The following is a 14,125-nucleotide window of genomic DNA, read 5'->3' on the forward strand; positions in this document are numbered from 1 at the left end:
CGAACACCGGAGCAGGAGTCAAGGCAGGGTCAAGTGTCGAGCAGGTGTTTGAGCCTCTGGGTGGAGCTCGATTTGGGGGCAGTGGCTGAGCACATGTGAATTTGCCTGCATATCCCTCAGGCAGGTGGGAGAGGAGGCTGTGTGTAGGTGTGGCTTATTATAGAAAAACACTGTGCTCCGGTTAGCAGGCAGGTGTGTGGGTTTATCAGAACTGCTAAGGAATACCCAGTTCTGTGAGAAGATTGCAGAAAACTCCTACTGTAAGAGTGAAGTCTCATGAGTATTTAGATCAAAGAACCAGAGTTTAAATGTAGGGGTCAAAGGATCACGTAAGTGTTCCCAAGTAGCAGTATCAGGCGTTGTTTTCTCTTTTAGAGATTGTCTGCATTTATGAGTGCTGACCAAACTTTTCTGATGCCAGGCCTTACCTATTTCTTTCCTTTTTTTAAAAAAATTACCACAGGGTGTGTGCTAAAGTGAGGGAGTGGGGAGAGGGAGGGAGAGACCTCCTCCCTGATGGGACACGGTCACACCTAGTCCCTTCTCTATTTCTTCCTGATGGGATTTTGGGCATGCATGCACACCTGCCTGACATGGTCTTCTTTTTCCTTTTTTTTTTTTTTTTTAAGTTTTATCTTCTGGCATGTGGATTCACCAGAGAGAGAAAACAAGAGAGGGAAACTGAGGAATCATACCTGCTTTTCCCAGGAAGGAGGTCACCATGCCACAAGCCCTTTTCCTCCATGTTCCTCTCAGGGTTTGGGGCACACACACACATGTATAATTTTCAAGCCACCAGGTCTGGGACTCGACCTGCACAGTCAGCCATGTGAAATTCAGCCTCCTTAACCATCATGCCACCTGCTAGCCCACCTGGCATGTTTTTCAAGCTGCTGGGGCTGGGATTTGAACTGTGGTTGGCCGTGTGGGATCTGACTCCCTTAAACTGGCTACAGGGTCAGCCCTGCCAGGCTTTACGTTGACGTTCCCAGTATAGGGCAGCAGCACAGGTCCTCGGGGTGGGTGGGGACAGGGACTGGGAGCAGCAGCTATGGGCTTAGATAGGCAGCTCCCTGCGGAGAGGTCATTCGGATAGTTCATCGAAGTCCGTGGGCTCTCTAGCCAGAATGAGGCACGGGCCTTTTCCTCCCATTCAGAGTGGTGTCTGCTGGCTGGGTACCAGGCTGATTCTGACTTCCTCTCTCCCTTCCGGCCCTGAGCCGCAGTCAGTGGTCACAGTGCGTCAGGCGCAGCAGCGCTGCAGTGGCCCCCGGTGAAAGCAGTCACACTAACAGCAGCCGAGGCTCAGCGAGCGTGTCACCAGCCTGGCACTATGTTAACATCTGTCACTCATGTCCTCATTTAATTCTCAGAGCAACACTGACGTAGGTATGTTTATTGAGTCATCTCATTTTACAGACAGGGAAACGGATCTCGACAGGGAAGGGATTTGCCCTTGGTCACACCGCGTAGTCTGAGCCACCCTCGTCCAGCCTCGTCCAGCTATAGAGACCTGGCCTTCAGAGAACTTTGAGGGAGAGAGGGTGGCAGGCAGGAGAGGGCTGCCGCTGGCAGGGCCAGAGGACTCAGGGCTTGAGTGGGGGTGTGGATAGCCACAGTACCGTGAAAACCCAGAGGGAAGGTTCCGAGGAGGTGGCATTGAAACTGGAGTGGCCAGGCCAGGAGAAGGGAGAGTGGCAGACGGGCGAGAGCGAACAGCTTGGGCAAAGGCGTGTGCACTAGGGGGCGTGCAGGCCGTGTTTGGTGGTGCAGCACGTACAGACATGGTCTGAGAGTGTAGTCTGGTCTTTAATCTTGACTTGGTCACTGTCAGGCTTAGGTTCTTGAGAAAGTTACATAAACTTCTAAGCCTCAGTTTTCCCACGTGTGGAGTGAGGGTAATAACAGCACTCCCTGTGAGGACTAAACGCAATAATGCACACGGTGGCTGGTGTTTCATTGTCGATGTGTAGGCTGGTGTGGCCATGCCACCTTTGGGAGGAGGATGGCTTATGTGCTCAGGAACCAGATGATGGAGGGCCAGGACCAGAGCCCAGAGACTGGGGGAGCAAGAGGGTATGAAACCGGGCTGGACAGGGTCACACAGAAGCCAGGCTGGGGGAGAAAGGCCTGCTCTCCCGACACCCTTAACTAGCATTTTGCTTTGGGATGACAGGGACCTCACTGGCCTCTAAATGCTTGTCTCGGCATGGACAGCTGGCTGCTTCCCATCACGAGAGGGTGTGCTCCCTCTGGAGACTCCATAACTGCGTCCGAGGACCCGAGCTGGGGCCGGGTATAACACATGCTCTCTTCTCTCTGTGATGGCCGAGGAAGCTGATCGTAAGGCCTGGGGTTTTGCTTTTTAAAGATTTTTCTTCCTGCTCATAGCATCAGGGCAGTTTTCTAGGGCCCAGATGGAGTCTGTTGGTTTGGAGGCGGAAGCCAGCCAGACGCCGACGCAGGCCCTGCCGGTACCATAGTCTATCCATCACCATCAGGAGTCGGTTGAGCTGCTGGACGCTCCCTCAGAGGCCGGGAGGAGAGGCAGGTATCTATTCCTGGATGCAGAAACCACTCCGTTCAGCAAACGGCTGTGTCCCTGCTGTGTCAGGCCCTGGGCGGGGCCCTGGGGCCGGGAGGTGGATAAGCCTTGGATGCTGTTCTTGAGAAGTTCACTGCAGAGTAAGTCAGGGTTTTAGGTATCTGGACCTCGGCAGGGGGCTGCTCCCAGCCCATGACCTTGGGCAGGTCACTTCATTTCTCCAGGCACAGTTTCTCCTCCTCTGTGATTGGGTGATGTGGGAGAATAGCGGCGTCTCTCTCCGAGAACTCAGCAGACACTGAGCTGATACCCCTAAAGCACATCACGTGGGGCCCACGTGCTTCTCTCTCTCCCCCTCTGTCTGTCTGTCTGTCTCTCTGATGGAGTGGGATGTTCTGTGAGGTAGAGAAGCTGTGGGGGGTCCTACCTGAATCATTCACTTTTCCAGCCCCAGATTTTGGCACCCAGTAGGCACCCACAAACTTTGTGGCCTGTTTGTTGAAAGAGCGAGTGTGAAGTTGGCTGTAGAGGATTTGGGGTTTAGGTGAGTGGAGGCTGGGGAAGACAAGGGTGATGTTCCAGCATGCAGGGGCAGTGGACGTTGCAGAGCAGGGAAGGGAGCAAAGAGGAGGAGCGGCTGGAGGATGGGCTGCAGGGAGAGCTGGGAACTGGACAGAGATGTTGGCCGCGGTGTGCCACAGGGTCTTGACCACCCAGCTGGACGCAGGTGCTGAGGTTTGAGCCTGGGCCAGAGGGTTTTGCCTCATCTCCCCAGCCTGGGGGCAACAAGGGTCTGCTCTGTACTGTGGGCGGGGGGCAAGAGGTGCAGGGCTCTGGCCAGGTCGGGAGGAAAAGCCCCAGCAGGTAGGAAGGGAACTCGGTGTAGTTTGGACTTTGTGAGCACACATCAATGTTGAATTTTAAATTAAATTAGGTTACTTTATTTATTTAGTTAATTTTAGTTTTTTGGTCATAGGATGAGAGTGCTCTCCAGAAGAGAGACAGAGCTAGAGAGAGAAACTGAGAAATCTCCCCGTGGGGGAGTGGCCACATCGCAGTCCTTTCCCCTCCATTCTCTTGGGATTTTGGGCATGCGTGCACACATATCTGACATGACTTTTCAGGTTGGAGGGTCTGGGACTTAAGCCGTGGTCAGCCATGTGGGAATTCAGCTCCTTAACCACCACACCACCTGTTGGCCCCCTTCCCCCTCTTTCTAAATCTCCAAAAGAGAGTTGAAACGGACATCCCTTCTGTCCCGAGAGTGTGTGGCCAACTGCGACTTCGGGTCAGATTTGGCTTCAGTTCCTGAATTCAGTATCTCTCCTTACCTGGGTAGCCTGGCCGTGCCACTTCCTTTCACCGAAGCTCTGATTCCCTCTCGGTGATTCCTGAGTCATTCTCCCACCACGAGACTGCGAGGTCGGCTGTGTCAGCCAAGGCCGGGCTGGGCATGGTGCTCACTTAGCCGGCCATGCCTCCTGGGAAGCAAGGCCGCGAAGACTCATGCCAGCCCCCTACCCGTGGCTGTGAGTGGGGGTGGGATTGTAAACTGGTTTTGTCTTCTCTTCCAAGTGTCTCGGATTTTTTCTTTGATTAGCATGATTTTACGTTTTTACTTGTAAAAGGCAGACCTAAAACAATCTGCTCAGTTGGGCCCGTGCCTCTGCAGACTGGCTTTGTGTGCCCCACGCCGAGGGTGGGCAGATGCCACAAATGGCTTCAGAGTCTCGAACCCCCCCGCAGCCAGGAGGAAGGGAGACACGTGGACCCGGAACCTTTGGCGAAGCTAACTAACAGAGCCCCGCTGACATGAACTTGGGGCAGCCAGTCCTGACACACATCAGGAAGTAAAGGAGCTGTCCGCAGAGAATCTCTGGGCCTGTGCTGGGAACGGGAAGGACGTTTGGGCAGTGCCCCAGTGAATTAATAGCTGATGCAAAGCTGGACTCTGAATGGTGGCCACAGGTGGTCTTCAAGAGCATCCTGTGTGAGCCATCCTGTGTTGGCTGCATGGCTTCAGTGGCCCCGAGGCTCAGGGTCCAGCTCAAGCTGTGGTGGCAGAGTTCCCACCATTGCTCATTTCCTCTGACGCCCACTCTTAGCTCCCCACTCACTCTCCTCCAGAGATGGGAAGCCACACACACGCACAGAGCAACTGGACTGAGGGAACCGGCACTGAAGGCCAAGCTGTCATTTCTAGCTGTGCCTTTCAATCGTTTCTGTCCTCAGGTTCTCACCTGTGAACTCGGGTTGAGTTATGATCCCTGAGGTTGCTGAAGACCCTGCGATGCCCTTCGTACCTGTCGGTGGCAGTCGTATGATAATCTCCACCCTTGTTGATTAATCACTGATTGCGACCAGGCCTGTGCTGACAGCTTCCAGGCTTCTGAAATGCCGTGTCCTTTGCAGCACGGGGTGGCATCCAGCGCGGCACACTGACAGGCCATGCCCTTGCCCCTAATGTGAGCTGCCTCCTAAATTGGAGAGCAGTTACTCAAGTATCATGTAAGGATTCAGGATGGGATTTTAAATGGTAATGTCAAGATACAGTAGCTCAACAAGCAAAATACACAGTCTTTTTAGTATTGCTGAATCTACTTAGAACTTTTTAAAAAGTTTTTGCCGTAGGGTGCGTGCACTCTCCAGAGAAACAGAGAAGCAGTGAGAGGGAAAGTGAGAAATCACTCCCCCCCAGGGAAATGGCCCTGCCGCAATTCCTTCTCCTCCTGGGGTTTTGGGCACCCATGCACACACGCCTGGCATGACTTTCAAGTTGTCGGGTCCAAGGCTTGAACTGTGATCAGCCATGTGGGAGTCCAGTGCCTTAACCTCTACACCTCCTGCTGGTCCTTCAACTTAAAGCTCCTGTTGCATATCAAATCCATGTAATTATCTGGCTGAAGATAGAAAACAAATCTATTAAAAAGCAGTAGACTTAGGAAAAGCAGAGTATTTGAAACTACCATTATTAAAACACAGAACTCCCAGGTTGGGATTCCTTACAGGTATGAATGGGCATGAGCCCCTTTGAAACTTTGAAGTGTTTCACCCATAAAGAATCCATGCTTGGAAAGGGAATCTTCTATGGGGAAAAGCTTTAAATATGCACAAAATCATTAGAAATAACCACAGTGTCCCAAGTAAGAGACTGAGCGAGCTAGTGAGATACCCTCCACAGAGATTTTCACTGTAGGGCGCGTGTGCTCGCCAGACAGCCAGAGAGAGACATAGAGACAGAAAGCGAGAAATCACCCCCCGGGGGGATGGTCACGCCGCAATCCCTTCTCCTCCATTCTCCTCTCGGGATCTTGGGCACGCACGCACACGCGCCCGGCGTGAGTTTTAAGCCACCGGGTCTGGGGCGTGAACCGCGGTCGACTACGTGGGAGTCCAGCGACATAGCCATTACGCTAACTGCTGGTTCCCGATACCCTCCACTCTTCAGTGTGTATCTTGCAAAATGCTTGTTTTGTGATAAGCTACACACTGGTCATGTGTGCGTGCATGCTGAATTCCCAAAAGGAGAATGGAGGAGAAGGATTGTGTTGTGGCCAGCCCCCTTGGTAAGGTATCTGGATACCACATGGTCAACGGCACAGTTCAAGTCCCAGACCCAGCAGTTTGAAAAACACACTGGGTACATGTACATGGGTGCCCATAAAACCAGAGAGAATGGAGGGGAAGGGATTGTGGCATGACCATCCCTCCTGGGGAGTGCTTTCTTGTTTTTGCTCACTCCAGCGAGTGTATGCGCCTAACAGGATGTCCCCTGAGTCAGCCGCTGTATCTGGGGACATTTATGGTAAGCCTATGACCAGGTGTGTGTACAATTTATACGGAAGGATGTGTATCACCAGGGTTGACTAAAGTCCCTCCCCACCTCCTACAAAGAGAGGAGGAAAAGAAGATAGGCGAGAACTTGGATATCTGGTTGGGGAACCCCATTTGTCCTATTCCTAAACAGCCTTTTGTCTTTCTTTGTGTGAAATGGATCTTTGAAAAAATGGGCCAATACTGTATGCAGTTGCTAGGGCTACTTTAGGTGGGCCGCACACACTGGGTGGTTTAGACGATGGAGACTTACTGTCCCTCAGTTCTGGAGGCTGGACTCCTCAGTCATCAGGGCTGGTCCTGCCGGAGGCTCTGGGGAGACTGCGGGAAGCCTCTGCCCTCGTCCTGGTGCTTCGGCAGGACATCGCTGGTGGCCCCTGGCTGTAGAAGCATCACCTGGACCCCCACCTTTGTGTTCACGTGCTCTTCTCCCCATGTGCCTCTGCGCTCACATTTCCCCTTCCTGTAAGGACGCCAGGCAGAGTGGGATAAGGCCCACCTGAGTGACCTCTGTAAAGACCCTTTCTCTAATCAGGTCGCCTTCTGTAGTCCTGGGGTGAAGACCTCAGCATGTGATTTTGAGGGATGCAATGACTCATAACATGTCAACCTTTTTCAGTGTCACTGAAATGTTCTTCCAATACTCTGGTCTCCAACTTTTTTTTGAAATTGTGATAGAATCTTTTAAAATAATGAGATCTCATTTTGGAGCCCATGTGAACCCCCTGAAATCAGGTTAAAGTGGGGGAGAAGTGGCACCCAGGCTTCAGAGGAGTTCAGAGGAGAACAGGTCTGACTTTGTTATTGCGTGAGTGCATGCTCATGCATGTGTGTGCGTGTATGTGTGTGTGTTTGAGTGTCATATGGGAAAGTTACAATGTGTCTTAGGCCTGGGAGGACAAGAAGAAGCGAGGAGCATGGGAGCGGGTACAGTGGCAGAGCCGGAGAGTGCAGTCGGCCCAGGAATCAAGTCGAGGAGAAACTGGCCTGTCCGTGCTGCCTGGGCCTCTCTGCGTGGTACGCACTCACGCTTGGCCCACAGCAGCCCCGTGAGATGCAATGCGTGTGACTGCTCTCCTCCTTTTCCAGGTGGGGGAAAGCGAATCCCAGAGAGTCCAAGTCACTTGCCCTGGAACACAGAATTCCCAGTGGCAGAGTCAAGATTCCAGCTCAGCCATGACACCTGCAGCCAGAGCTGGCCCTTGAGAACGCTGTGCCCCACAGCAATGCCGAGGGCTGGGGTGGGAAGTGCCATCAGAGGCACGTGGGGGTGTGTCGGGTTGTTTGTAATTCACACAAGCAGTATTCGGTTTTCTGCTCTCATAGAACATTGGCTTTGTCCGTCTTTCATTTTAACTCAGGGTCTGGGGCACCACGCCCACCTGTGTTCAGGTGTGGATGACAGGAACCATTCTGTTGAGCTGCTTTGAACAGTGGGGACCTAACCTGGAAGTAGGTGGACAGTGTGATTGGAAGGTGGAAGGACAGGTCTTGGCTGGGCTTCAGGGTGGGCTCCTGGGAGCTGCCGCCTCTGCTGCCCAGGGGAGCTGGGGCAGGGGCTCAGATACTCTGCTGGGGCTGCCTGAGTACAGCGGCAAGCCAGGGGTGAAAAGGCCATGGTCGGACCCCTGAGCACCAGGGCACCCAGCACCAGCAAGTAGCCACCTCTCCCAACCACCCGGTCCCTTTTATCTTGAGGTCACACCTGTGAATGAGTGGGTGAGTCCCTTGCAGGACCCGTGCTCTAAGGGAGTCTGGGAAGTGCGGTTTCTAGCTCCCCAGGCCCTGCCGCTTGGGGCAGTGCATTTGGTCCCTCCTTGGGTTCATTTTCTCAAGCGCCACCTTCTGCAGTGTTTGGCTAACCCGAGGTCTGGATTTCCTGGGAGCGAAGGGGTTTTCTGCTTATATGAGTCTATTGTCTCCCAGGGTGAGGTGACTTTTCAGGAACTATGTCAGGTGTGACACGATTAAGGTGGCACAGTGAGAGCTTTGTGGTTCCGGAATCCCCGTGAAGACGCGGGAGCAGTGCTGCTGGCCGTTAGGAAGGTGCAGTGCTGCCCTGCCTCCAGCCAGGAGTGCAGTGCAGGTGCTGGGCGGGTGGGCACTGGGAAGGCGGGGCCTGGCACGGGGCTGTCCTGTCGCACGGAGGAAGCAGAGCTGCTGCACCGGGGAGGTCTTCCAAGGTACCTCGAGGAAAGTGCCACGAGGCAAAGTGACAGGCATAGGAAGAAATCGCTTATCCCAGCCCGGACACGGGAGTCAGGGGGGCCACCGAGTGGAGGTGAATCATGGAGCAGAGCAGGACTGGAGGGGCGGGTCACAGAACCACACAGGCCCTGGCGGAGCCTGGACTCTCCACTTCACTTCCATGAGCCTCGGTTTCCTCACCCGCAGGGTGGGGTAGTCAGGCGGATGCCTGGGGCCTGCTGAGTCAGTGCGGAGCTCCGGCTAAGTGCCTGTGTGTGACCAGTAGCCGGTTCCCGGGGTTTGTGAGAGTCAGGGCGGCAGCCATGTGGGTGTCGGTGGGCCAGCTGGAGTGGAGGAGAGGGGCATCTTACTGATTTTCCCTAAATAGGTCATTGCTTGGAAATCTGAATTCTTTAGTGTAGCCCTTGACTGGTGCTCATCCCCATCAAAAATTAAAAAGCAAGCGACCTAGGTGTGGTGGTGCAGCGCAGGGACCCACCTGGCCGGCCCAGGCCTCCTGACACACGGGGGCCAGGGGAGGGTGCTGGCTCCCAAGGCACGCAGAGCTGGGGAGGGCTGAGCAGAGGGGACCACAGCGTGATGATGCCCTGTGTCCTGCATCCTTCTTGCTCTCTGTCTTTCTCATGAAAGAAAGAAAACAGATAAACTTAAAAAACAAGAGAAGCAAGAAAGAACGGGCTAGCCAAGTGCAGGGCGGACGGCAGGAGCAGCCTCTGCTGTGTGAACGTGGGCAGTGGGGGAGCTGTTCTGTGCCTCGGTTGTCTCGTTTACTAAGGTGGGAAATGAGGCCTCCCTCTCGAGACCCCCAGAGGCACAAACTGACCACCTGGCTTTGCTGCCCTCCTGCTCCAGAAGGAGACAGGGTTTCTCAGGAGAGCTTAACTATTTCATGGCTGTCAGGGCGAAGCAGGCTGAAATACGGATCTGTAGGTGTGCGGGCTTGTGTTTCGATGTCAGAACACGTCCGCGCACGTTGAAGGAACGCTTCGTTCACCGCTTACTTTTCCCCATCCCTCCATTCCGTAATGCCCCATGACATCGGTCTCAGTTTTGTGTTACGGACCAGCCCTCAGTGTGGTGGTTAAAGCAGCAGGATCCCACTTGGCTGAGCACACTTCAAGTCTCAGACCCAGCGGCTTGAAAAACAGATGGGGTGTGCACATGCATGCCCCAAATCCTGGGAGGAGAAGGGATTGTAGTGAGACCATTCCCCACGGTGGTGCTTCTCACCCACCCCCACCCCTGCCCTGTCTCTCTCTTTGCTCTCTGGAAAAAAAAAAAAAAAAAAAAATCAAACAGAATGTTTAGGCCAGCAGGTGGCGTGGAACTTAAGACGCTAGATCCCATATAGCTGACTCAGCAGTTCAAGTCCCTGACCTGGTGGCCTGACTGTCATGCCAGTCGTGTGTGCGTGTGTGCCTAAAATCCTGACAAGGGACTGTGGCTTGGCCATCCCCCCTGGGGGTTGTTTTCTCACTTTCCCTTTGTCTCTGTCTCTGGTGAGTGCATGTATCCTATGGCAAAAAAATAAAAATAAAAATAAATTAATTGAAAAAGAATGTCACTAAAGACTTCTGTGAGAGCTGGCTGTTCTGCTGGGCAGAGGGGTGTGAGAAGGAGGGGAGGACCAGTGGGATGGGTCCCTCCGGAAGGTCTGGGTCATGCCCTGGCTGGCCGTGGCTCCCCCAGCCTCAGCTTCTCATACACAGGCTGTAGACAGCGTCTCGGGGGTTGTGACCATGGGTGCGATGAGGGTGGGAGCCTGGGTCATTCCAGTGTGAAGTGCTGAGTACGTGATGGCTGGTCTACCGGAGGGCCGTGCTGTGCCTGGAAGTGCCCACCTCTCAGCTCATCGTATTGGTCGGCCATGGGAGTGCCCACCTCACAGCTCATTGTATTGGTCGGCCAGGGCTGCCATAGCAAGGTCAAACAGACCCAGCCACCTCAGCTTCAGAAAGTTGTTTTCTCACAGTCCTGGAGGCTGGAAGTCCAGGGTCAAGGTGTTGACAGGGCGGGTTTCTCTCCGAGGCCTCTCCTTGGCATCTTCTGTCCTCCACGGTGGTCCCACTGCGTGTCGGTGTCCTCATCTCTTCCTGTAGGGAACGGGGTTAGGGCCCACCCTGATGACCTCCCTTCACCTCCATTCCCTCTTGAATGGCCCTGTCTGCAATATGTACATGTCAGGTGGGGCGCACTTCAGCCTGTAACACCATGGTTGGGAATAGGAGAGTGTGGTTCCCCAAAAGCCTCCTCTGCCCCAGCCACCCCAGACTCCAAATAAATGAACCCCACATCAGCCTGCCCAGGTCCTGCCAGGTGCAGCTCAGATACGGAGCCGTCGGCTGGAGGCACCTCTCTTGCCTGGGGGTATCCACCGTGGCTTATCTTCATTACCGTCTCCCTTGGGGGCTGTGGTTGTTTGTGGGCATTTCACCCTGTCACTACTCGACATGAGGCTCCAACAGGAGAGGAGGGGCGTGGTGTGGGTGTGACCACCCCAGGACCCACGCAGTGTCTGTGTGTGAAGAACCACGTGTGCGGGCACATGTAAGTCCATCTCACAGGCACTCGCCAGCTGCCTGGACTTTGCAGCAGGGGCTGAGCCAGGCTCGCAGGTTGAGGCACACAGGCCTGGCTGACACAGCGTCCATTCTGGTGGGAAGACACGCAGTGCTGACACGTGTGGTCAGGGCTGTGAGAAAGGGATGCTTGGGGCCTATGTGTCTGTAGAGAAAGCCCCCCACCTGATTTCTGGGTTGGAAGTGATATCAACCGAAGTGTTCTGGAGAGGCAATGTCCAACTTGGATTTTGAAGATGGGCAGGTTTTGGAAAAGAAGGGGAAGGGCATTCCTAGACGAGAGTGTCAGCCAGGTTTGGTGAAACAGCCAAGGAACCCTGAAAGGTCAGCTCTCACTCACATGTACTCAGGAATAGGCCTGCTGAGGCTCGCTTCCAGCAGATGACAGGGATCCAGTCCTTTCTAACCCACCATCTTGACACATGGCTTCCAATGTCTCTGCAGCCAGGGGAAGGGGAGAGGAATTACACAGGCTTTTATTTCTTATTTATTTAGTTTTAACATTTTGAAAGAATTATTTATGTAATTTAATTTGTTATTGCTATTTTTAAATTTGCTATAGGGCACATACACTCACCAGAGAGAAAGAGAAGGAAAGTGTGAGAAAACAAGCCACCTGGTCTGGGACTCCGCGTGAGAAAGCAAGCCACCTGGTCTGGGACTCACACTGTGGTTGACCATGTGGGAGTCCAGCACCTTAACCACCATGCCACCTGCTGGCCCCCAAACAGGCTTTTAAACGCCTTAGCTTGAAGTGACAGGGATCACTGCTGCTCATACATCATTGGCCAGGTCTAGTCACATGATCCCCACCTACTGCAGGAGAATCTGGGAAATGTAGAGAACCGTGTGAAGGATTTGCCCTTGCAGGGATGCAGGGACCCAAAGAGCAAGAGCTGATGGGAAATACGGTCTCAGAACATTTAACTCTGCAAGAAACTCCATAAAAAAGAATTCCGCTGCCCACCACCCACTAGCGGTCATAATTATCAAGGCTGGAAATGAGACCCATAAATGGAACAAAGTTTCAGAGTAAATGAATCTGCATGCATCATTCAAAGAAGGATGAATTTCTGAGCACTTTTTAAGGAATTAACATTAGTCCCACCTCTATTTCGCTTGCCCTCAAGTATAAATGGAGTGTGTGTTATAAGCTTTTCCGTATGGAAATGAAACATTTGTGCTCCGTGCCTGCTAAACCTTGCAAAGAGCTTGTGAACAGAGGCACTGTCCCCACTGTCAAGGTGCAGCAGTGGCCCTGAGCAGGAGTGGAGGCCTGCTCGTAAAATATTCAGCACCCTGGAAAGAATTCCTGCCTAGCTAACTTCCAAATTCTTCCTGGCATGGGCTTTGTCTTTGTGCTTCTCATTCAGGGTCATAATGAGATTTTTTTTTCCCCCTCATATATTCTGTTGGGCCATATTATTAAATAATATGCTCCTTGAGTGTCATTTTATAATGTAATTGCTATCTTACTGAATGAATTACAAAGCTCTTTCTTTGATTGAAAAGGGGTAGAGTCTGCTTTCTTGACTGTAGTTTTGAGACCGTGTCAACATTGAGAGATTAACAGTGGCTGGGAATTACTTTGTGTTTTCAGTTCCCTTAATTGCCTATGAATGTGCGCAGGTGCACTGGCTTTGTGCGTGCCAGTCTTAAAACTCAGGGCTTTCTTTTCGATACAAATAGCTGGTCGTGTTTTTTGACCCACTCTGACAGTGTCTGCCTTTTATTGCTATATTTAAACCACTGACGTTTAAAGTTATTATTGATACAGTTGGATTAATACCGACTCTTTGTTACCACTTCCAATCATCTATTTTTTGTTTGTTTTTGTCTTCCACTCTTTTCTGCCTTCTGAAGTTTTAATGTTTTCATTTATCTCCTTTATGAACATATTGGTTGTACTTCTTTTAAACCTTTTTTTAGTTGCCACCCTAAATTTACAACTAATCCAAGCCCACGTGCAAATAGCCACATACTGCTTCGTGAGTAGTACAGGTAACTTATGGCGAAGTATAGCTCCTTTCTGCCCTTAGAACACTGCTGATAGGCATGTCCGTAGCTATAATCATTGGAGTCAGTATTGCTGTTACTATCTTGGACAACCTGTTGCCTGTTAAATCAATTAAGAGTAAGAAAAAGATGGGCCAGCAAGTGTTGTGGAGGTTAAGGTGGCTGGATCCCATATGGCCAACAGCATGGTTCAAGTCCCAGACCCAGTGGCTTGAAAATCATGCCAGGTGTGTGTATATAGGTGCCCAAAACCCTGAGAGGAGAAAGGAGGAGAAAAGATTGCAGCATGACCATCCTCCCTGGTAGCGGGGTGTGTGTGTGTAATTTCTCACTTTCTGTCTCTCCGTCTCTCTCTTTCTGTCTGATGAGTTCATGTGCACTAGAGCAAACTAAAAAAAAAAAAAAAAAAAGAAAAAAAAATAGAAGTCTTTATTTCACCTTATTTTTTCTCTAAAACTCTTCCTTTCTTTAGTTTTATTTTAATCTTGATAGAGGGCATGTGCATGTGTGTGTACATACATGTACATGAAAGAGAGAGAAGGAGAGAGAAAGAGAAAAAGAAAAAGAGACGCTCCCTTCACAGGGCTCTGCCACACTGCAGTCGCTTCCCTCTAGTCCTCCAGCTCGCCAGGATCCACGGCATGTGTCCTGCATGCTTTCAGGTCATCCAGGCTGGGACTCTAACCACTGTTGGCATGTGGCTTCCAGTTTGGCAATTCGTATGGTACAAACCACACCACAGAGGCTGGGCTTCTTTATTTAGATTTAAGCTTCTGACCTACATCATTCTCCATCTCTGCAGAACTTCTTTTAACCTTTATTTTCTAAGACAGGTCTATGTGACAAACTCACTTTTTGTCAGAGAGAGTCTATTTCTCCTGTACTTTTGAAGGATAATTTTACAGGATATAAACACAGGTTAGTGTGTTTCCCCAACTTCCTC

At 51.9% G+C, this 14,125-nt stretch overlaps 1 protein-coding gene across 2 annotated transcripts in view; it reads left to right on the top strand.

The window, feature by feature from the left end:
• Positions 1-14,125, top strand: part of JAKMIP1 (janus kinase and microtubule interacting protein 1) — a 133,806-nt gene that overhangs the window by 40,736 nt on the left and 78,945 nt on the right. The gene's annotated exons all lie outside the window — the stretch shown is intronic.

Source organism: Tupaia chinensis, unplaced genomic scaffold, assembly GCF_000334495.1.
Source record: "Tupaia chinensis unplaced genomic scaffold, TupChi_1.0 Scaffold000384_1, whole genome shotgun sequence".
Lineage (NCBI taxonomy): Eukaryota > Metazoa > Chordata > Mammalia > Scandentia > Tupaiidae > Tupaia > Tupaia belangeri.